The sequence below is a fragment of the Equus przewalskii genome, chromosome 10 (genome assembly GCF_037783145.1).
Source record: "Equus przewalskii isolate Varuska chromosome 10, EquPr2, whole genome shotgun sequence".
Lineage (NCBI taxonomy): Eukaryota > Metazoa > Chordata > Mammalia > Perissodactyla > Equidae > Equus > Equus przewalskii.
The window spans coordinates 37,298,724-37,321,131 of NC_091840.1; the positions used below are offsets into that span (position 1 = coordinate 37,298,724).

Below are 22,408 nucleotides of genomic sequence, written 5' to 3' on the forward strand. Positions count from 1 at the left end.
CCCTTAGCTCTTAGTAACCACTATTCTACTTTCTGTCTCTATGAATTTGACTACTCTGGCTACCTCATAACTGGAATTATACAGCATTTATCCTTTAATGACTGGCTTATTTCACTTAACATAATGTTTTCAAAGTTTATCCATGTTTAGCATGTGTCAGGACATCATTCCTTTTTAAGACTGAATAATATTTCATTATATGTGTCTACTGCATTTTGTTTATTTAGTCATCATTCATGGACATTCGGGCATCCCCCTTTCTTTACATGAGCCAGAGTTTACAGATCTTGGTTTCTGTTACTTGTGCAAAAGCACTTTAAATCATACAATGACGCATCAGTCACCGCGTTGGCCAGGCAGGGGCTCAGGGGCAGGTAACGGCCTAAGGCTCTGACCATCCACTTCCTGCCCATGTCCCTTCACAGAAGGCCAGAGCTACCTGCTCTAGTCCCTTCTGGGCTGTAAGCTCTTGCTCCTTGATCGAGGAATTTCTCTCCACCATCCTTGCTATCAAAGCTGAAAGGTTACAGCTAAATATGATCAAACTTCTCCCTCCAGGAGCTCACAGCCCAGGGAGGATAGAATCACTAACAAACACAATGTAGTCAGGCTCAGATCTTTGCTTGCAGAGGCCAGAGTGGAATGGAAGGGTGGCATGGCTTGGATTGACTCAGGAGCCAGAACTAGTTCAGCGTGTACACTGAAAGCAGCAGGAAGTTTCAAAGTCCTTCCTTAGCCGGCATCAAGGTCAAAATCAGGGAACCAGAGTTCAAAGGCCTAAAGGACAGGATGGGGCTGAAAACAGGAAGCACAGGCCATGGCCAGGATTCTAGCAAGCTGGAACGGAAATGTTGTTAGAATGGAAATTTTTTTTCTCTTTTTTGGTCCATGAGAGTTCAGGGTTAAGATGTCAGTCTGAAAACCTAATTGAAAGTCTATATACAAAGTCAAATCCCCATTCCCAGCACATAATATAAAGCTTGCCAGCAACTCCTAATAGTTCAAAACGGGAAGTACTTTTCTCAGGTGCATTCAATTGTTTTTGAAAAGGGCTATTCCTATCTTTTCAAGGTAGATAGATGCCTGGCTTTAAACACACCCACATACACACACACACACACACACACACAGAAAGGACCTCCTCATTCTGACACATAGAGATCTCCCAGCCCTGATCATCTTAAAGGGAAGACCTCACCCACGTAAACCTACACCCAAACGGCTTACGTGACTGTCAGCCTTGTGGAACATTAAGTGATCAATTGAGAGGTTGTGGAAAATCAGGCCTAGAATAGGGGGTCTTCTCACTCCTTTGTCAGAGAAAGCAGTAGCTCGGGGTGGTTGAAAGACCCACACAGCAACACAGGGAAACCAGGGTGGGACAGGAAAGGAAGAAAGTGAGGAAGCAACTCTAGTACAAAGAGCATTTTATCTGGTATCAAGAGGTCTGGTCGCACCATGAGGATTTGAACTAGATGGCCAGATGTCCTGAAGCTAGCTTCGGCAGGCCTGCAAGAAATGTTATTCAGCCTTCAGAACAGCCTTCTGAGACGGACCAGGTGAGCATGCATTTCCCTGGCATGAAAGTACGTGTGGGTGCGCGTGCTTATGAGCAACCACTGAGAGTCAGCAGCTGCCTGACCTAGTGTTTGGGGGACACAGGTGATGCAATGGTTTAAAGGCTCCAAACTCAGACAGACAAATCTAGGTTCAAATTCCAACTCTGCCTCTTACTATGACGGTAAAATGTTGTTATTCTCTTAGCAGCTGGAAGACGAATCCCTCTCATGGAGGAAAAGGCTTTGTTAAGAAAATATACCAGTAACCCCAGTTAAGGCAGGAAACTCCCCCGGGACATGGTTACAGACTGGGGCCAAGACTTCAGGGGAAGGGGTGAAGCTGCTCTGAGTGAACCAAGCTGTTTTGCCTTTGAGAGCCAGAGCAGGGTAGAGAGAGGAGTGGGGGGAGCGGCTGGAGACTGCACAGTGAACGGCAGGACCTCCATCCTCCCGGGAGCCCTCAAAAGTTCCACCAACTATTTAGCTCAAGTTCCACCAACTACACTTGATGTGAGTGGTCAGGTGGAAAGTGACGAGGGAGATAACTCCCCATTAAGGTTACATAGATGTGAGAAAGGGCCAGCACCCCCAGAACAAGGAAGTAGAGACTGAGAAATGTCAAGTAAGTCCCTAGGGATTCACAGAAGTCTTGTGGAAGCTTTGACTTCTCCTGGACTGTGAAGTTGAGGAAGTGGAAAAACTCCCAAGAGCCCTCAAGATCCAGAGACGTGATTGGATGGTTACTTTAGACAGGGTGGGGAGGAAAGGCCTTACTGTGGGGGTGTCGTGCAACCTGAGAGCTAAATGAGTAGAGCAAATCAGCCATGTGAGGACCAGGGGAAAAAAACTTTCCAGGCAAAGGGCACAACAAGTGCAAAAACCCTGGGCAGGAACTAGCTTGACACACGGGAGCAGGATGGCAGGAGCGTGGAGGATGAGGAGGAGAGCAGCATGAGCAGCGACAAGGCCAAGCAGGTCAGGGGAACTTTATAAGCCAGAATAAGGAGTGTGCAATCTATTTCAAGGGAGGTGGAAAGCCAGTGGGGACTTTTGTAAGCAGCCAAGTGAGATCATTTGATTTATGCGTTTAATAAAATACTGGCTGCTGTGCAGACATGGATTACTGGGGGGCAAGGGAGACCCCTGCAGCAGTCCAGGCTACAGATATGGTGGCTTGGACCATGGAGGAAGTGGTGGCGGCAGAGGAAAGTGAGCAGATTAGGGAACAGTTTGGGGGATAGAATTTAAAAGATGTACGGAGAAAGATTTGGGCTTGAGCAACTGGGTAGATGTTGATGCAATTTATAGAAATGGGGAAGTCTGGAAAAAGCAGGTTAGGGGGTAGAATCAGGAGTTCTATTTGGGTCATGTTAATTTGGGGATGCTTGTTAAGTATTTATGTGGCCGTGCTGAGTAGGGAGTTGGTTGTGTGAGTCAACAATGCCAGGAAAAGGTCAGGCTGGAGATAGAAATCCATGGGACCAGATGGTGTCAGCTGAGGAGAGTGTGAAATGGGTAATGAGGTTATGGGCTCAGGAACATTCAAACAGTTAAAAAAAGAACAGAGCAGGAATAACACGTGAATGGAATGGAGGAGTGGCCAGTGAGATAGCAAGAAAACCAGAAGAGTGTGGTAACCTGGGAACCTAGAGAAGAAAATGATTCAAGAAAGAAGGAATGGTCAAATAGATGAGTGTTGCCAACAGATGAAGGAAGAAGAGAAAAATGGCCATTGGATTTGACCCCTGAAGGTCATCAGTGACCTCAACAAGAAAATTCTCATCAGAGAGAGAATGGGGGTTGTGGAAGTGGGGAGCAGGACTCTACACAGGCGACTCTTCTAAGAACGTTTTTGTGAAGGAAAGCAAAATTTAGGGCAGGAGCCAGAAGCAGGTATGGGTTCAAGAAGGATTTTTTTTTTTTTTTGAGGACAATTAGCCCTGAGCTAACTACTGCCAATCTTCCTCTTTTTGCTGAGGAAGACTGGCCCTGAGCTAACATCTATACCCATCTTCCTCTATTTTATACGTGGGACGCCTACCACAGCATGGCTTTTGCCAAGCGGTTCCATGTCCGCACCTGGGATCCGAACTGGCAAACCCCGGGCCGCCGAGAAGTGGAACATGCAAACGTAACTGCTGCACAACCAGGCCGGCCCCTCAAGAAAGATTTTTAACACTATAAGAATTTAGCGCACGTTTGTCTGTTGATGTGCAAATTATTCCACCTCTCCAAGCTTCACTTTACTTTGTTATAAAACAGAGGCCAAAACACCCATGATTGCAGGTTATTAGGAGAACCACACCAGTTAACATACATAAAGTGCCCAGTACCTTGCCTGGCTCACAGCAGAGATTCAGCACTTATGGGCGCCCTTCCCAGAGAAAGGCTGCTTGATCCCAGCAGGCTATCACTGGTAAAGGCAAGATGACCATTCTCAGTTCCCACATTGCCTATTACAACAGAGAAGGAGAAGCTGGTAGGAAAGGAACCGAGTCAGGAGTGGCAGGATCACGGAATCTTCTGGAGCGCAGTTACCTTCATCCTAAGCTCACACCCAGAGCTTCCCCTTCTCTCCCCCTTGCATTCTTCCGAAAAATGAGTCCTCCCCTCCAGACTCTATAACATGGGGTTTCTCATCTGAAACACAGGACCCAGATCACTTGAGTGACTATTTTCTCAATTTTCCCAAGGATGATGCATAACTAGTATCATTCATTACATCCAAATTACGTCTTCAAACCCAGTTGAAAAAGTTTGCCTTATAGGACAGGGACCACCACTTCTAATTTTCCCTGCTCCCACCCAGGGCCCTGGGCACCTGCTGGGCTTTCTAAATGTCTATTCATGAAATTCACACAAAGGCCTTGGGATGACAGGGGGTGCCTTCAGAAGCCAATGTGATGGAGCCCTTCTGGCCGCAAGTCAGGGTATCAGGGCCAGGAACTGTCACCATGGAGGTGACATTTTAAGCGGGTCCTGGAGGGTAAGAGTTTGCAGCCACTGAAAAGCAATGCTAGTCTAACTTGCTTAGGAAAATTAGTGGGCAGCACCACCCCGTGGTTAAAAACCATAATGACTAGTCTCTGTGTGGTTCCTTAAAAGGCTCGCACACTTGGTTGTGTCTGAGAAGGAAGATGAATTTATACATAAGCCCAGCTGCAGAGATGGCCCCTCCCCGTGCTCACCCTTCCCACCGCTCCCTGATTTCTCCCCTGTTGCAGGGAGCTGAGGCTTTCAGTCCACACAGAGGCAGAACAGATAAAGATCCTGCTCTCAGAGAGCTTACTTTTTCGTGGGGAGAAAGAGGCTATCCACAAATATATGTAACATCAGGTAGCAATGAGTTCTATAAAGAAGAATAAAGTAGGGTAAAGGTGATGGTGAGGAGTGCAAAAGACTACTTTGCACTATTTGATAGGACCCACCACGAAGAACAGCTAGACTTACACTTGTCACCTTAGGTTCTGCTTCCAGCCTGGAGGACTGAGCGCCTAACACACCTAACAAACTGATCATTCTGCAAATAAAAGCTATAAACTCTGGAAACAATTTTTAAAATACAGTGGAGACCTTGAGATACTGTACAAAAGCAGGCCAGTTTTAGAGCAGCATTGAAAATAGGAGCGAGCAACAGGCATGGGTGAGCTCCTAATTTCTGTGGCTTTGGTCTGAGGTGAGCTGCAGTTGCTGTGAAGAATGCTGTCGGCTAAAACTCTAATAAGAAACTTTGTGGTCTTTCTGGCCAGATGAACCAGGGCAAGGAGCTTGAGGCACTAGTGGCCACTGGAGAGGGAGATGGAGCCCAAGACAGAAAAAGATCAGCACAAGGGATCCCCAAATTCTTTGTGTAAACTTAGCCCAAGCTTCTAGCCCTGACCCTGAACCATACATACTTGTGGAAAACTGAAAGCAACTTGCAGCTGAAACTGACAGAATTGAAGTAAGATCTAAGTCGCCATCCACCTCAGTCATGAAATTTCGCAGTTTGAATCTAAGTCAATAGCTTGCTAAAACAGAAACAGCAACACTCTTCAGAGCAGGGTGGTGGAATCCAGAGTCTCCACAACACGACATTCACATTGTCCAAGACACAATCCAAAAGTACTCAACACATGAAAAGCCAGGAAAATGCAACCCAGTCTCAAGAGAAGAGACAGCAATAGATGAATCAGATCATGGAATTACCAGACAAGGACTTTAAAGCAGCTATTACAAGTGTATTTAGTGAGGTAAAGGAAAATATGTTCATAAAGAAAGCAAAGAGAAAATCTCAGCAGAGAAATAGAAAATTTTTTTAAAAGAAGTGGAAATTTTAGAGCTAAATTGCTCTTACAAAATAATGTTAAAATCTACGGGAAATTTAAAAATTCACTGGGTGAACTTAATAACAGAATGGAGATGACAGAGGAAAGAGTCAGTGAAGTTGAAGATACATTAATAGAAATTCTACAATCTGAGTAAGAAAAAGAAAAAAGATTAGAAAAGAATGAACAGAGCCTCAGGGATCTGTAGGATGACTTCAAAAGCTCTAACATATGAATACTTGGAATCCAGAAGGAAAGGAGAGAGAAGGGGGTTAATATATATATATATATACATTTAAAGAAATGATGCTAGAAAACTTCCCAAACTTGGTGAAAAGCATACATTTACAGATTCAAGATCAGCGAACTTCATTAGGATAGATTCAAAGCAATCCATGTTTAGCTATATCAAAGTCAAACTACAGGAAACAAAAGATAAAACCATGAAAGCAGGAGAGAAAAATGATGCATTGCATACAGGAAAACAATTAGAATGACTGACAACTTATCAGAAACCACAGAGACCAGAACACAGCGAAACAACATCTTCAAAGTGCTAAAAGAGAACTTGTCACCACAAGTGAAATAAGGTATGTCTCACTAAGAGTCTTCTACGCCAGAACCGGAGGTATAGGAATGGGATCTCGCTAGCAAATGCCTTCTCCAGCTGTTTTTTCTGATCCGTGCACTCATTAAATAGACTGCTTTTATATATGCTCACAGTTAACAGTGGTTAGTTCAGCTAAGTACTATTAAGTACATGCCAGAAAGCCAAGGAGAAATTATATTAAATAGGCTGTAAACTATTGAAGTTGGTCTGAAGACATGATTCTGCAGAGAAGCCTCTAGGTCTTGCGTGAGAAACAATCAAGAGGACTGGGTACATTGGAATTAAGACTCTCAAACAAAAAGGAAAAGCAAATGTTGTCCCCAGCCTCTAGGGGATGTGTCCAAGGGAGACAGGAAGCTCACTCTGGGAAGAAAATTGAGATATAGGACTAGTTAGATGGGGGGGGGGGGGGGGAGGGAGGGGGTCTTTTGAATATAACACTGGGTTATCTAATTTGTCTCCTAACTGGACCCCAGGAGAGCCTCTCCCCAGAAAGGGGATTGAAGACTTTGAGGATGCTAGAAGAAAAGTTGAAACAGCAATAAGTGAGAGCCTTTTTTCATCTCTACAGGGGTATGCACCATGGCATCAATAATTCAGTGAGATCAGCCTTAGCTCTGGTAGGAACAACAGCTAACTTCAGTCACCAAGAGCCAAAATGCAGAATGGCAATAGCATAGGAAAACCAAATCAGCCAGAACCCTTCTCAGAGGGAGGGAGGGAAAAGTGGACCCCAGACTCTCTTAGCTGGGAGACTGAGCATCCGAAATGATCATTGTGTACAGCCATGATTGATCTCTCTATTCTCAGGCTAGACACCCAAGAAATAGTTATCCAGGCAGAATACCAGTGTTATAAAAATATGATTACATTTTAAAGCCTTTTGAGGATCCATAACATAATTCATGAAAGCAAAACAGGTGGTCTGTCAACATGAAAAAGTCATCTTCAAATCAAGAGTTCACCACAAACCCTACTGTACCTGAGGGGTCAGGTCAACACATCTAGCCCTGATGCATTGCTCATCCTGTAAACCTTTTAAGGAAAACCAAGGACCGAGCCACCTACCCCTTCAGGCCAGGCTCAAATATCAAAGATCATACAGTTTGTCAGGCAGACTTATACACAGAAGTCAGAAGTGTGTGCCTTGCCTCCACAGCACAGGCAAGGTGGAGGCCAAATAACCATATAATGCTTTCACATACATCTCTTGTAAGAAGGCAGTGTGGCACAGTACAATGATCATAGATTTTACAGTCATACATATCTCAATTCAAATCTCAGCTCCATCACTAGCTAGATGTGTGTATCAATTAGTTATTGCTGCATAACAAACAACCACATAACCTCGGTGGCATTCAACAGTAAGTATTTATTTAGCTGGCTGAGGGTTGGATCATCTGGACTGAGCTTGGCTGAAGCAGCTGAGCTCTGCTCTGTCTATAAAGCCCATATGATAGAGACTACCAGAAACACACTATAGTCCAACAAAGTTAGGTTTATTCAACTTGCTGCAAAAAACGACAGTGCACAACAGATAATAGGGTAAGAAAGTGGCTTTCTGTACGGTTTTGGCTTTTGTTGAATGCTTCTGAGGAGGGATTAGAAGCTGGGATTGGTTTAGCAACGGGGTGTTCCAGTTATCTCTGTTCAGGGAGTGAGAGGAATGTATTAAAGCTGGGGAAGTCATCGGTAAGAAAGAATAATCACTCAGGAAGGGGATTTTACAACATATTTTAAGCCGTAATGTGACCATAGGGAAACCTAGTGTGACCATAGTGTTTGCTGTTGGTTTGCATCTTGCCTTATCTGTGTTATCACAGTCTGATTATTAACAGGGCTGATTTTTACTTTCTTAGTTCTGAGCTGATATTTACTCTCTTGTGTCTCTCTTCTTCCTGGGACCCCTGGGCTAGCCCAGGCATGTCCTTTAATGGCAATGGCAGAGGCATAAGAGCCTCGATCCCAATTGCACATGCACTTGTCAAGCCTCTTCTTGGTCTCATCTGCTAAGATCTCATTGGCGAATTCAAGTTTCATGGTTGAGACTTGAGTCAAGAGATGAAAAACTACACCACAAAGTCACATGGCAAAAGATGTATTAGACAAATGCGAGAGGGGAGTGAAGAATTAAAACGATAACCCATTTTACCACAAAGCGTGATCCTGGGCAAGTCCGTTACATTCTTAGTTTCATTTTCCTCCAACTGTGTAATAGTATATAGTTGTGGAGGATTAAATAAATTAATAGATACAAAGAACGTATTTCTCCTTTGATACTCACCGTCATCCTAAAACAAGTTCCCTGTGTTTCAATGCCTCTTCTCCTGCCTTAAACAGCCTACATATATGAATCCCAGGAAAAGACAGTTTAATGAGGAAACCAAGACTCAAAGAGGTTGAGTAACTCACCCGGGCTCACACACCTGGTCAGAGGAGGAACACACCCAACTCTCTCCAAAGCTCTCTTCAAAGCTTCCCCTGAACTCCACAGTTTCACAATGAAGTCACAGGCTGCCGTGCCTGGAGTTTGGGTTGAAAAGGTAGTCTGGGGCCTGATTGTCAAGACTTTTGAACGGCATGCAAAGGGAGCTTAGTTTTTTATGAAATAAGGAGTTATTGAAGGGAAGCTTTGGAGTCAGAAAAATTGGGGTTCAATCATGTTCTAGTACTCTACTGCTATAGAACAACTCACCCCAAAACTTGATGGTTTGAAACAACCACTTATTATCTATCATAGGTTTTGTGGGTTAGGAATTCAAGAAATGATTGGCTGGGAGCTTCTGGGTTGGAGTCTCCCATGTGGTTGCAATTAGATTCTCTTTCTTTCTCTCTCTCCCCAGCATGGCAGCCTCAGGGTAGCTACACTTCGAAGGCTCCCAGAGCAAGTATCTCAAAAAGAACAGCAAGAAGCTTCATAACCTTTTCTAATCTAACCTCAAGAGTCAGTCCACATCTATTTGTTGATAGAGTCATGAAGTTCTGCTCAGGTTCAAGGACAGAGGACATACTCTCCACCTCTTGATGGAAGAAACATCAAAGAATTTACAGACATGTTTTTAAGCCACCACATCTGTGGAATAGGAAGAATAATAACATCTATCTCAGGAGAGTTGGCGTGAGGCTTAAGTGAGGTGAAGTATACCTGGCACACAGTATATTATCGTAACTACAGTCCTATGTGACCCTCGGCAATTTGATTAACCTCACTGTGCCTGTGTGTCCTCACCTACAAAAAGGAATTACTGATTGTACCACCACCATACAGCTGTAGTAGGGATTAAAGGAGATGATTCATTTAAAGCACTTAGCATGGTGCCTCCCACATGGTAAATTAAAGCTCAATAAATTTCTATTTTTGTTTTTAATAACCATTATTTATTAGAGTTACTATTATTATTATCATCAAGAGTTTTCACTGACTTCACCACAAAGGAGGAGGAGGAGAAGGAGGAGGGGGAGGGGAAATAATGCTGAGCATTACAGAGGAGTAGAGAGCTGATGGTTCTCAGCCAACTAGGCAGGTAGGTATGAGGAATGTCATAGAACTAGTCCTCCCCCCACTTCACTACATCCTACCTATAGGCTGCCCTATAAGGCGAGACAGACACTGGAACCAGGCCTTGCCTCAAGGGCAAAAGTGAAGTGCTGTTGGGCTGCCAAAGGATGATGTCCAGGGATTAACAAGGCTGAACCTTTGCTCAAGCAGAGAGCCCCAGGGGCCAAGCTGAGCATAGCCCCACAGAATTTCTGGGCAGGAGATACCCAAGACCAGACAGACCAGCAATACCAGGCACATCTGCCCAGGGGACAACCCAGTTGGGGGTCTGAGTCTGCAGTCCAAGCTCCTGGAAGTCAGTGCCAAGAGCAAGGCCAGTTCTTGGTCTTTAAGGAAGTTTCGGGAACCACTCAGACACTAGGATATTATAACTGGAATGAGACCAGAAGCCCAGTCCTGCAAAATGGTATACACCCTTGGTGGATGGATGGGGAGACACGGGGGAAAGACTCAGGCTTGAAATTCAGGGAAAGACAGAACCTTAGTCCTCTCAGAACAGACAGTGGAAAACAAGAAACAGGAACTCAAAACCAGGTCAAAGTAGGACCTATGTTCTTTTAACTGGAACCCTTGGCAAGAGAAAGGAGAACACAGGGAACAGTAATCATTGCTATTTATTGAGCACCTTTTATGTGCCAAACATGGTACTAGGGACCTGGGGGTGAGCTGTGTGACTTGGAAACCAGGGACAAGTGCTGCGGAATTGCACCCAGGGTCCAACTTTAGAAAGGCCCCCAAGCCCCTAGCCATCCTCAAATCAGCCTTAATTTGCTCACCAACTAGCAACCGAGCCTGCAGGTAGAAATCAGCAATCTAGCTGTGGGAGGTCAGGATGAGAGGTGAAGGCGGGGCAGGATGACTTTCATTGCCCCTCATATCATACTTTGTACATGGCTATGACTTTGAACCTCCTCAGGTGCCATGTCTGTGATGAAAACATAACAACGAAATCTTTCCTGGTGTCATCTTTAAATTACATTTGCAGATCATTTCGGCGTTGAGAAATGTAATAATCTTCATCATCAAGATGGGTATAATTTAAATTCCAGTTGCATCAATAGCACATTGCCTGTTATCTGACAAGCAGGTCTTCAATTTAGATACAACCAGTGTTGAAACTCAGCCAGTTCCCTTATCTGGAGCTGCTGTAGTTTTGATGCATAAGAATAAATTAAAATGCAGCCAGCTCCTTCTCTCCAGCGAATGTCGTTAAATCACAGGAAGTCTGCCCACAGAATTCCCATTGATCAAGCTTCTGGCCTAAGGCTGATCTAACCTGAGGGTGATACAGTAAGATGAAAACACCAATTATCCCACCAGCTGGCACCAGAGTTCTTCTTTATAAAAGAATTGTTCTTGTTTAGAAAAATACTTTGAAAGGTCAATTAAAGAGTGAATGGACATAGAATTAGAACATAGGTTGGAAGGGGGAAAAGAAACAAAAGCAAAAACTAAACTCTTCTGCATACAAAGTGAACAGGAAGTTGGGAGGGAGGAAAGCAAAGAGGAGAGATGGCTGAGGAACAAGAGAAAAGACAAGGCCACATGGAAGGAAACCAGTCAGCAGAATGAAAGTCCAAGTGACAGAGAGACCAGAGGATGTCTAAGACCAGGGATGTCTACTATTTCATTCAAGGTTGTTTGCACTGCTGCCATATAAACCATCTAACTTCTCCCCAAAGCTTCCAGGGAAGTCTGATATGTCCCTACGCCATTGCTGGTGCTGTTAGAGCTGGGATGGTAGAGGGAAGTGTGCCCTATCCCACATCAACCACTCACAGTGAATGTGGACAGTTTTGTGTCTGCCCAGCAGATGGTCCTAATGGGATTCTCTGTCTCCAGGTTACCTTCCACAGATAAGAGATTGGTCCAAGAGGTAGACACACAACCCACACAGAGCTAGACCAAGTCCCTCCCTGAGGTTGATAATAAACACTTAGAAGAAAGAAGCTTGCTCTTTACTGGGGTTGGCTGGACTAGAATGATGAAAGTCTCAAACACTGGGTGGCTTTGTTCCTTCCTCCCACCTCTGCATAAAGGAAGCCCATCTTCAGAAGAAGAAAACCAAGCAACCCACAGAAGAAGCAGAGATGAAAAGTGGAGTGCAAGAAACCCCTGATGACATTGTTTGAGCCTCTAGATCAAGCCAGATCTGAAGCATGAAACTTCTTGCATTTTCTAGTTATGTGATTCATTAAGTTTCCTTCTGGATTAACCCATTTGAATTAGATTCCTGCCACTTTCAACCAAGAATTAATAGGCCTTTCCACTGATGTCCAGGTGGAGGTAGCAGGATCCTCTTGAGAGGAGATGAGAGTAATTATGGATTATGCAGGATTGCCTGGAGAGGCCAGGCTTGAATTTGGCATTTAAATGAGGGTGCCTGAGAGCAGAAAGTTTCAGAGAGAAGAGGTGTCCATATCTGTCACAGTTCAGTCTCATCCCAGCCTCTGCAGATGCTCATTCCTCCCCAGTGTTGCCTGGGGGTTGCCCGTAGGATGTGCCCCACTGTTTAATGGGGTCCAGAAATAGTTGTTTGCTACCCTAGGACCCTCAGAAGCTCTTTGATGCCCCTAGAAGGCCATCCTGCCTGTCAGGCACTCTTTGACAGGGCCTCGTGGGGACAGGAACCTCCCAAGTGAAGTCCTGTTCTCCAGTCCAGCAGCCAGGGCCCACTTCGCCAACTCAGTCCAGCCAGTCCCTTCCAAGTCAACCCCTGCTTCCCTGCTTGAACTGGGCTCAGAACCAAGATGACTCCTGTCCTTGAGCATCCTTGTAAGTAACTACAACTCCAGCTCTAGATCCCCAGCCCCTGGGAGATCTGATTAAACTTGGCACAACCCCAATGCTACAGCCTTGTGAAAGTCCAGAGCCCTTCCCATCATTTCCTTCTGATCCTTTGACTGTTTTCTCCCTCTACAATCTCCCTCACCCATCAGGAGCCCCACATAAACTCAGCAGCAGGGATCACCTTGCTGGAGCTCCTCCTCAGCAAACCAGTTTCTCTCCCTGCCCCTTGCTGGTGGCTCCAGGAAAGAAGGCAGGGCCAATCCCTCCTCATAAGGGGGAAGATAAGATGTAGAGACAGGTGGAGAACTTGGAAACCCTCCCCCTTCCACCCCCAGAGGACTGGGAAGAAGAGTAGAGGGCAGGAGTCCAGGGAAAACAAGCGGATAGCATCATGTCATGAAGTTCTCTCTTCAGCAAAGAGGTTGGAGGGAAACCTGAAATCAGAGAAGCTTGTGTTCAGCTTTAGTGATTATGATGTAGCCATACTTTGGAATACTACACAGCAATGAAAAAGAGCAGACCACTGATAAACACAATATGAATGAATTTCACAGACATGATTTGGAGCAAAAGAGTCAGACTCATAGCAGTACATGCAATATGTGTCCATTTACTTGAAATTCAAGGAGAGTCATTGAGGGATGGATAGTCACCACAAGAGAACATGAGGGAAACTGCTAGGGAGCTGAAAATATTCTTTACCTAGATCCAGGTGGTGGTTGCACAAGTATATACATGTGTAAAAATTCATCAAGCTATAAGATTTGTACACATCATTCTATGTAAGTTATACTTCAATAACTTTTTTAAAATAAGGAGCTCAGGGTTTGGAAGACCAAAGGAGTGGGAAAGCAGAGACAGAATTTTGTACTGCTCCCTTGGAAACCATGTGTCCATGAGGGAAAAGGCAGCTGGGATTGTGCAGAGGGGGTTGATGTAACCAGACCTGATTGTCCAGCTATAGTCTACTGCTCCCTAGCAGGGTATGTGTTTTTTGTTTTGGTTTTGGTTTTTTTGGTGAGGAAGATTGTCCCTGAGCTAACATCTATGCCACTCTTTCTCTATATTGCACGCAGGACACTGTGACAGCACAGCTCCATGAGTGGTGCGTAGGTCCACACCTGGGATCCGAACCCGCGAACCCCAGACCGCCAAAGCACAGCATGCAAACCTAACCAATATGCCACTGGGCCAGCCCCTAGCAGGGCATTTTTTAAGTGGTAAAATGGATATAGGGAGGAGGTAGAGAAATGGTCCTGGGTGTAGAGGGACATTACTCTCTTAGGGACTAACTCGGGTTCCCAAATATGCACGTATGCAAATGCAGAAGAAACCGCTCGTGGGAGTTACCAGTGGGTAAGGGAGTGCTATTGGAAGACAAGCTTCCATGCTTTGTTCTCTGGTAGGATATTTTGACGTCTTTCCCTGTTTTTATCCCCTCTTCCCTTCCCTCATTCAAGCAGATAGTCCGCACCATGCATCTCCACCCCTCTCACAGGAGTGATGAGGGCAGAGAACAAAACTGTGAGTCTCTTTGGCTTGTGTGTTCTAAAAGCCTAAGCCCTCTACAGAAAGCATAAAAGAGGATTCAAAGCGTATCTTTTCAACGTCTTCACCAGAATTACTAAGGAGCGTGGATTTCTTCCAAGCCAAAGACAGTCCTGGTTTGGGCTGGAAGGAGGCAGGTGCCACATGCACGTCCCAGCAACGCTGCCAGGAAGCAGGGAGACCCTGAAGAGGAAGGCTGTGGAGAACATTGAGGCAGATGGGCCAGGGCAGCCCTGGGGAAGGTTTCCACGTCCTCGAGTACGACCCCAAACTATCAGAATGCCGCCAGACCACAGGCCACGCCAACCCCAGGGAGGATGGCTGGGCAGTAACCTGTGGCGGCAGGTCATCACATAGGCCCCCCAAACACCTAGCATACTCCAGAAAGGCAGAGATTAAAGTTTCACATCAAGCCAGCAACAGGACAGGATAAGAGTGTACATCAGATTAAGTTATAAGCATAAAGTTTTCTTCCCTATAAACCTTAGGTTGTCACCTAGATTTTAGCTATTCTAGGTACTTCTGCATTATTTAAATCTGTTAGAATGATTTGAATCTTTTCCATGTTTGTGTTTTACTTACATAATTTTCATTAATTTCTTGTTACCCTGTGTCCCTGGTGTGGAGATCCACGAAGGAGGCAGGAGGCAGCTAAGGGTGTTCCCACTGTGGCTTCCCTGTAACTCTGGTCTGACCACAAACTCCCTTGACCCCATCCTGAGGCTGAACCACAGTGGGACCACTAGAAGCCTCCTGTGGAGCTGGCCGCAGGACTGGCGGGGTGCCCACCTGCCTCAGTTCTTCCCTTTCTGCAGAACAGAGTCCTTGCCAGCCCCCAGGGTGGGGAGGAGTCTTTTCCTCTCCAGCCCAGCTCCAGAAATCCCCCACTGAGTGACAAGCCCCGGGCTTACTCAGTGTTGTCTGCCTACATCTCACAATGGCAGGAGGAATGACTGTCTTCACAGTCCTGCCTGGGAGCACAAAAGTGGAAATTCTGAGTCATGAAAGTGCCTCCACTTCCCCTTTTCTAGCTAGAGTTCTCCTCTGTCACTTCCTAAGGAGCATCAGTTTCCAAACCCATTTCCAACCCCGCAACCTTATCACAGCCCAGCTCCAAGGAGTAAGAGGTGGGGCAGTTGGAAATGAAAAGGGAAATAACACTCACTGAACATCTTCTATGTGTCAGGCACTTTACACCTGTCATAGCAATATGGCATGTGAGAAAATCTTGGAGAGTTCAGAGAGTTTAAGCAACTTGCTCCAACTCACACAACTATTAAGTGACCAAGCCAGGATTCAAATCTATGTCTGATTCCAAGGCCCCTAAATGGGACCTGACAGTGCCTGATCCAGCCCTCCCCATGGTCCCAAAGGGCCGTCTTCATAGAATCTACACTTTCAGCTTAGCTTCTAGGTATACTAGCTGAGAAAGGTCTTATGCCCCCACTGCCCGGTCTCTCTCTTTCCCCGTTTCCAAGGCCCCAAGAGAGGAATCTTATTGGTCTATCTCATCTTTTTAATCCAGACCACACAACTGTTGGCCAATCCTTCTATTGCAAGCACCTGCAACTCTGCCTGAGGGCCTTCCCAGGCTGCAGGGTGGCCTAAACGCAGCAAGAGGGGAATGCTGGGGAGTTCACCCTGAAAGCATCCCTCAATCGACGATAGACAAGCATTGGTGGGCAAATCAGTCCACTATGGCCCCTCGAGGAGACTACTCTGAGACATGCTCAACCACAGTCTCCCAGATGTCCCCCAAGGTCCCCAGCGGGGTTGAGCCCGAGTCGCCCCATTACGATGGAAATCTGCTCACTAAAGAACCCTGCCATGGCTTCTTTCCCTTGTATGTTTCATTTCTCTGTTTCCATACTGGAACTTCCTGGAATCACCTCCCAGTAAACTACTTGCACTCAAATCCTTATGTCAAGGTCTGCTTCTGGGGAATCCTAACCCAAGAATGGTGTGAGAGAAAGAAAAGTCAAGAATAACTCCTAGGTTGCTGCCCTGACCAGTGGAGCTTCATCATTTTCGTTTAGGCAGCTGCATGCTCTGTACTGAGCACTAGCCATATGCCAAGCATGCGGCTGGGCCCGAGACACAGAGTGTGTCAACTCACTCTCCTGGCCACGCTATGGAGTATAGTATCATCCCCACAGCACCAACACGGAAACAGGCTCAGAAGAGTTAGGCCACTTGCCCAGGGTCAGACAGCGAGTAAGTGGTAGAGCTGGCTTTCTAGAGCAGGAGGTGAGAGAGGTGGAGAGTCCACGCTGCTTTGGCTTGGCTGCCCAAAATGTGGGGTCAAGATGATCCCTGTGACCAGCCTCCCACTCCCAACTGGAAAGTTCCCATTTCTTCAGAGGACAGATTCTTAATGATATCAGTATTCACCTTTGCACTGATGGGGAAAGCAGAGGTAAAAGAGAAAAGAAAGAGACCAACAGTACAGAGGTGGGAGAGAATAACCAAAATCACGACGGCTATTTTGTAGCGTGCTCACAATGTGCCAGGCACTGTTAAATTCTTTATATCATCTCACCTAACCTCCCCAAAAAGCCTCGAGGGAAGAATTGTCTAATATCACACCCCCACCCCCCGGTTTAACAGAAGAGGGAAGGACAAGTTCTACAGAACAATAAAGAGAAAATCCAGCCACCCTGACACCCGTGGGCCTGGGTCCAGCCCCATCTCACTCTGACTCAACCTCAGCCTCTATGTTTTCCATTTCTTTTCTTTCTTGCTTTCTTTTTTTTAACAAAACAGTTCCACAGAAAGTAGGACGTATTTCCTGCCTGGTCCCTGGGGGGAGATTAAGCCTTACTAAGAGGGTTGAAACAATCACGAGACAGCTCCCAACTGTCAGAGGCTCCCTCCTGTTTCAGAAGCACTAATGAAGCTTTGAAGACAGAAATGCTGGTGGTCTGAGTGGCTGCAGCACTGATGCTGGAAAGCAGCCTGTGTGTCTGCAATATGAGAGGGTGGTTTTGTGGCTGGAGAAGCGTGTGTATAAGTGACAGTGGGGGTGGCTCTTCAGCATTTATCATGTCATATTTTCAAAAATTTACATGTGACAACATAGCTATACAAAAAAAAAGTGGCTCTCTTTATTTTCGGGAACGGATCTCACACTGGAACATCCATTCCCACCAATGGTGGAAGAAACACTGGGAAACCATCTCCTCTGGAATAAAGCATTCACACTTCAAGTAAATATCCACGGCCAATGTGAAGTTCAGACTCCTTGTCAGGGGTGTTTCTTACTTCCCAACACAGCTTCAGCATGCAGAGGGCACTTAAGCAGCCTTGTGGCCCTGGTTGGGGGTGAGGGACACAGTTCTCATCCTGCTGGCATCAGTTGAGGTCACGTTGAGATGCGACTCATCTCACCTTGTCTCTGAACCCTCTTGACTGCCTCAGTGCCACAGCTGGGGAAACTTGTGGTCTGTTCTCTGGGTGTGGCCAGGGCCCGTGGTCCCTCACTTGCTGCCGCTGTCCCACCCAGTTCTCACCAGCCTGAGTCTCAGCACATCCTCTATCCTTTTTAAGTTACACACTCTGCAGCCTCTGCTATAGAGTCATCCAGAGCCTCACCAGAATATCCAAAAAAATTGTCCCGTTCCACATCTCAGATACTGCAAGCTGTCAAGAGTCTCACGCCACCCACAACCCCAAGGAGAAGTGAAGGCTCGTGTCATATCCTGCACCTCTCCCTCCAAGTCCCAGCTTCCACTGAATTCTCTGTTTCTTCACATGCTGCTTCACCCCATGTGGGTCAGGGCCCTCATTTCTCCATTCCCCCAGAGCAACAATGACGTAAGTTTATTGGGTGTCAACAGATGTTTACTGGAAATTTGGGCAAAAGATGTGTTCTGAATGTAGCACAGAATAATTCAGGTGAGAACTTGAAATTGGGTATTAGCCATAAAAATCCCTGCCTTAAAAATCCATTGGCAACTCCCTGCCAGAAGAAATTACTCTCTCCCTGGCATGATTTTCTTCCCAAGACCTGGGAACCCAGCAAACGTCCTCTTCTCCCTCACAACCCCATACCAATCCTCACCATGAACAACTCCCAACCTTACTTTTCTTTTCTTTTTTTCCAAGGAAGATTAGCACTGAGCTAACATCTGCTGCCAATCCTCCTCTTTTTGCTGAGGAAGACTGGCCCTGAGCTAACATCCGTGCCCATCTTCCTCTACTTTATATGTGGGATGCCTACCACAGCACGGCCTGCCACGCGGTGCCATGTCCTGGGATCCGAACCGGCGAACCCCGGGGCCGCTGAGAAGCCGAACATGCGCATTTAACCGCTGCACTACCGGGCCTGCCCACCGATCTTACTTTTCTTATGCAGAACAATTTAGCCCTCTCTAGGCAATATAGATAGGGGTGGGATGAGGTATGGGGTCTCCCCTTTTATAATCCAACATTACCATTAAGCATTTTTTTCCCCTAAACCAAAGAGTAATTCCCTCCCTAAGAAGATTTTTGCGCTCATTTTAGACCAGACAGCTCAGCTTTAGCCAGCTCTACTAAAACTGGCTGAGTTCAGTAGTAGTCAGTTCATTCTACAGATGAGGAAACCATCTAGCAAGATCAGGCAGTTTCTTGAGTTTTCACAGCTTAGACAGCAGAAGCTAGAATCTGAACGGAAGCTTGTGCAACTCCAAGGCCTGTGCTGTTAACACTACACAACACCCTCTGTCAGAGGAGATAATGATCTACCCCTCCTTTCCCTGGGGATCAGATGTCACTCTTCCCTTTTGGAGGAAGGCATGTAACGCTGTGTTTTTGGTGTCAAAGTGTGATTCTAAAAGCCCACTTCCCTGATGGGGCAAAGGGTGAGGTGAGGGGTCTGGGGTAGGATGAGCCACCGGGTGAGTCATCCCACCTCAGGGAACCCCACTGAGCAGACCTGGAGCTCTCACTGGGCTGAGGAATGAAAGAGCCTTGGGACCAAAACTCCATGGGAATTCTCCCCAGACACCTGGGCACATCCCGCCTCACTTTTTATAAATAGATCAGATATGTGCATGATACAAAATTCTAAAGATAAAAAGTGATACAGAATGAAAAGGAGGTCTCCCTCCTACACTCCTCCCAAGGCCTCTCTTCTATTACCCTTCCTAATGGGAAGGGAAGGGAACTGTTACCAGTTTCTTATGAGCCTCCAAAAGAGAATCTATGCATTTACAAGAATATACGAGTTTACCCTTCCTTTTACGCACATGTGGCGTACTACATAAGCCATTCTGTCCCTTGCTTCTTTTACTTGGTGTATCTTAGAGATCATTCCATATCTGCACGTAGGGAGCTGCCTCATTCTTTTTAGTAGCTGCCTGACATTGCATTATATGAAGTACCAGAATTATTTAATCAATTCCTTTTGATGGCCAATGAGGCTGCCCCAATCTTCAGTATTACAAACCATGAATATCCTGTATAAATCATGTTGTACATGTGTGAGTATATGGAAGATAAATTCCTAGAAGTAGGATTGCTAGTGCTTATTAAATAAAATATGTGCTTTTAAAATTTTAATAGATTTTGCCAAACTGCCCTCTATAGGTGTTGTAACAATGTGTCATCCACCACCAATGAAAGATAGCACAGAGAGTGCTTTTATATGAGGAAAAGACTGTTAGCTGGAAGAGACTAGCCGAGGGGCAGACAGGCAAGCCCATGCCTGGCCCAAACATTCATCCTAGAACAGCAAGTGACAAATATGAGCCAGCACCACCAACAGGCTGCTCCCTGCAGGTGAGCCACCCATTTCACAGATGAGAAAGCAGGCTCAGAGAACTGACATACCTCACCCGGGGTCACCTGGAACCCCGCAAGACCACGGCTAATTCCTCCAGACTACATGTGTGTCATCCTCTCATCTCAGCTGTAGTCTCTTGTGTTGACTTGGCCACACCTTGGAGAACCCAGCTGCTTCCTACTGTGAGCTGAAAATAGTTGGGCCACCCACATGGTATAGTGCTTCCCCTCATTATTTCATCCCCACCCACAAGAAACCAGGACCTGCTCCCACACATACACACTCACTCACAGCTGGGTGAATCCATACACTTACCTAGCTGCTCTTTCCAGCCTACTTGGGCCCACAGAGCCTTGTCCACCCACTTCTCTGAGGTGAGTAGCAGTGATTACCCTGGACATTCATCCACCAGCCTAATGAACTGAAAAACACAACAACCTCTCCATGGTTACCACTGAGTGGTGCGCAGTGAGGGCAGGAAAGAAGTGAGAGTAGCATATGAACCATGGGTGTTGTCATCGGCCACTCTGGAAAAAGAAGTCAGCATGGTGAACAGTTCTCTTTCTCCGTCCTTAGAAAGTGCCTTCCCATCCTCTAACTTAGTTCACTTCCATCGCAGTTCTCTGAGTTAGACAAGGCAGGGATTCTTATATTCACTCTTCCCATTTTACAGAGAAGGAAAAGGAGGCCTGACTTGCCCAGTGTTGGAAAGCAGCAGAGACCAGAGGCAGACCTAGGTTTTCTGGGACCTGATCCTGGCCACATTCTGCTCTGCCTCCATGATAAGCAATCTCCTGGCAGAGCGAGACGTCCACAAAACATCATCCCTATATGCCCACATCCAGAAAGAGCTACCATGTCCCTAGCAATGTTGTTTGGGACCCTCCAATACACGGATATACGTGAAGTCCTCTCCCTACATCCCCATCTTTGTTTCGTCTCCAGAGATATGTCCTTTGTGAGGAGACTTTTGGGATGTTTCTGAGGGGTGGCTTTATAATGTATCTAAGTGCCTGGCACGGCCTCTGGCACATGATGGGCGCTCAATAAAGGTGTGCTGCTCAGTTGGCTGAGGGGATAGCTGGACGGATGGATGGATGGATGGGCGGGTGGGTGGGTGGGTGGATAGATGGATGGGTGGATGGAGTATTGGTTTAACTTGTTTCTTTGCTTGTTTGTGTTTTCATTTTTCTACACAGCATCCATTACCCCTTCCAAATATCACTTTGACATTCTTTTGTGGAATTACTTCTCTCCCAGGGTATACAATCTCAGTGGACTGCAAATCGGGTGCTCTATCTTTTCCCAGCCAAGAAGCAAGCAAATGACACAAGCCTGGCCGGTCATCCTCCCTCCCCTAGGACCATGAACCCTTAGTAGCTTGAGATATGGATAGGAAAAATGGCTGGAGAACATTTATTTCAACAGTGGTACCCTGATGGGACTGTCAAGTAGCATCTGCTGCCCAAATACCCAGAGCTTCTCTGGTTTCTCGCCATCCCTCTTCCAAGTCAGGTTCTCCAATACCCTATCCATTCTATGAGCTACTCAACATTACCCCTAGTACATTCATTACGTTCCTGCTTAAGTTAGCCAAAGTTCTTTTCTGCACTTATAAACAATGAATTTTAAATGACACAGATGTAGAGATGCATGAGTAGATGAATGAATGGAGGGGTGGAGGAATGGAAAGATGAAGGAGCGCATAGAGAAGGGACAGGGTAGAGCAGTGAGTGAATGGATGAATCCAGTCCTGCCCACGGGAGGAGTCTGTGAGCTAAGTGGTGAGGTAAGAAGGGATGATAAACCCTGAGCCTTACTGTAGGAGGAGTTAGGAAAACCAATATTAGGGGCAACAGGACACCTACCTCCAAACCTCCTCCAGCACACTAGAAATCCTTTGGATTTGTATTTTTTAACTGAGAAAGTCCTCTGAAATAATATTGTCAAAACTCCATTTCCTAGATGAGGAAACTGAGGCCCACAAAGGGTAAGTGGTTGGCCAAAATCTCACTACTTATTTTCAAGCTCAACTGGGACTAGAACTCAGGTCACCTTAAAAAAAGAGTGCCTTGCTCTTTTTTCTGCCCAAAGCTTTCTCTGTAAGGAATGACTAAGGTGCAGAATTTCCAAATCCCGTTTTGAGGAAATTCCCAAGGGGACTTCCTCACCCGCTGGAGGTCCTCAAAAATGCAAACGCATGGGGAGGTCCCAAGGTCCCTACTGTCGTAGCCTGAATGCTCTGCAGGCCTAAGTGCTGAGAGGGGCAGG

The 22,408-nt window shown here is 46.1% G+C and overlaps 1 long non-coding RNA gene across 1 annotated transcript; it reads left to right on the forward strand.

Moving 5' to 3' along the window:
• Window positions 1–1,399: 1,399 nt before the first annotated feature.
• LOC139074088 (uncharacterized) lies at window positions 1,400–9,847 on the forward strand. The gene is made up of 2 exons (XR_011523471.1): window positions 1,400–1,559; window positions 9,320–9,847. It is a non-coding gene; the product is annotated as an uncharacterized lncRNA (long non-coding RNA).
• Window positions 9,848–22,408: the final 12,561 nt, after the last annotated feature.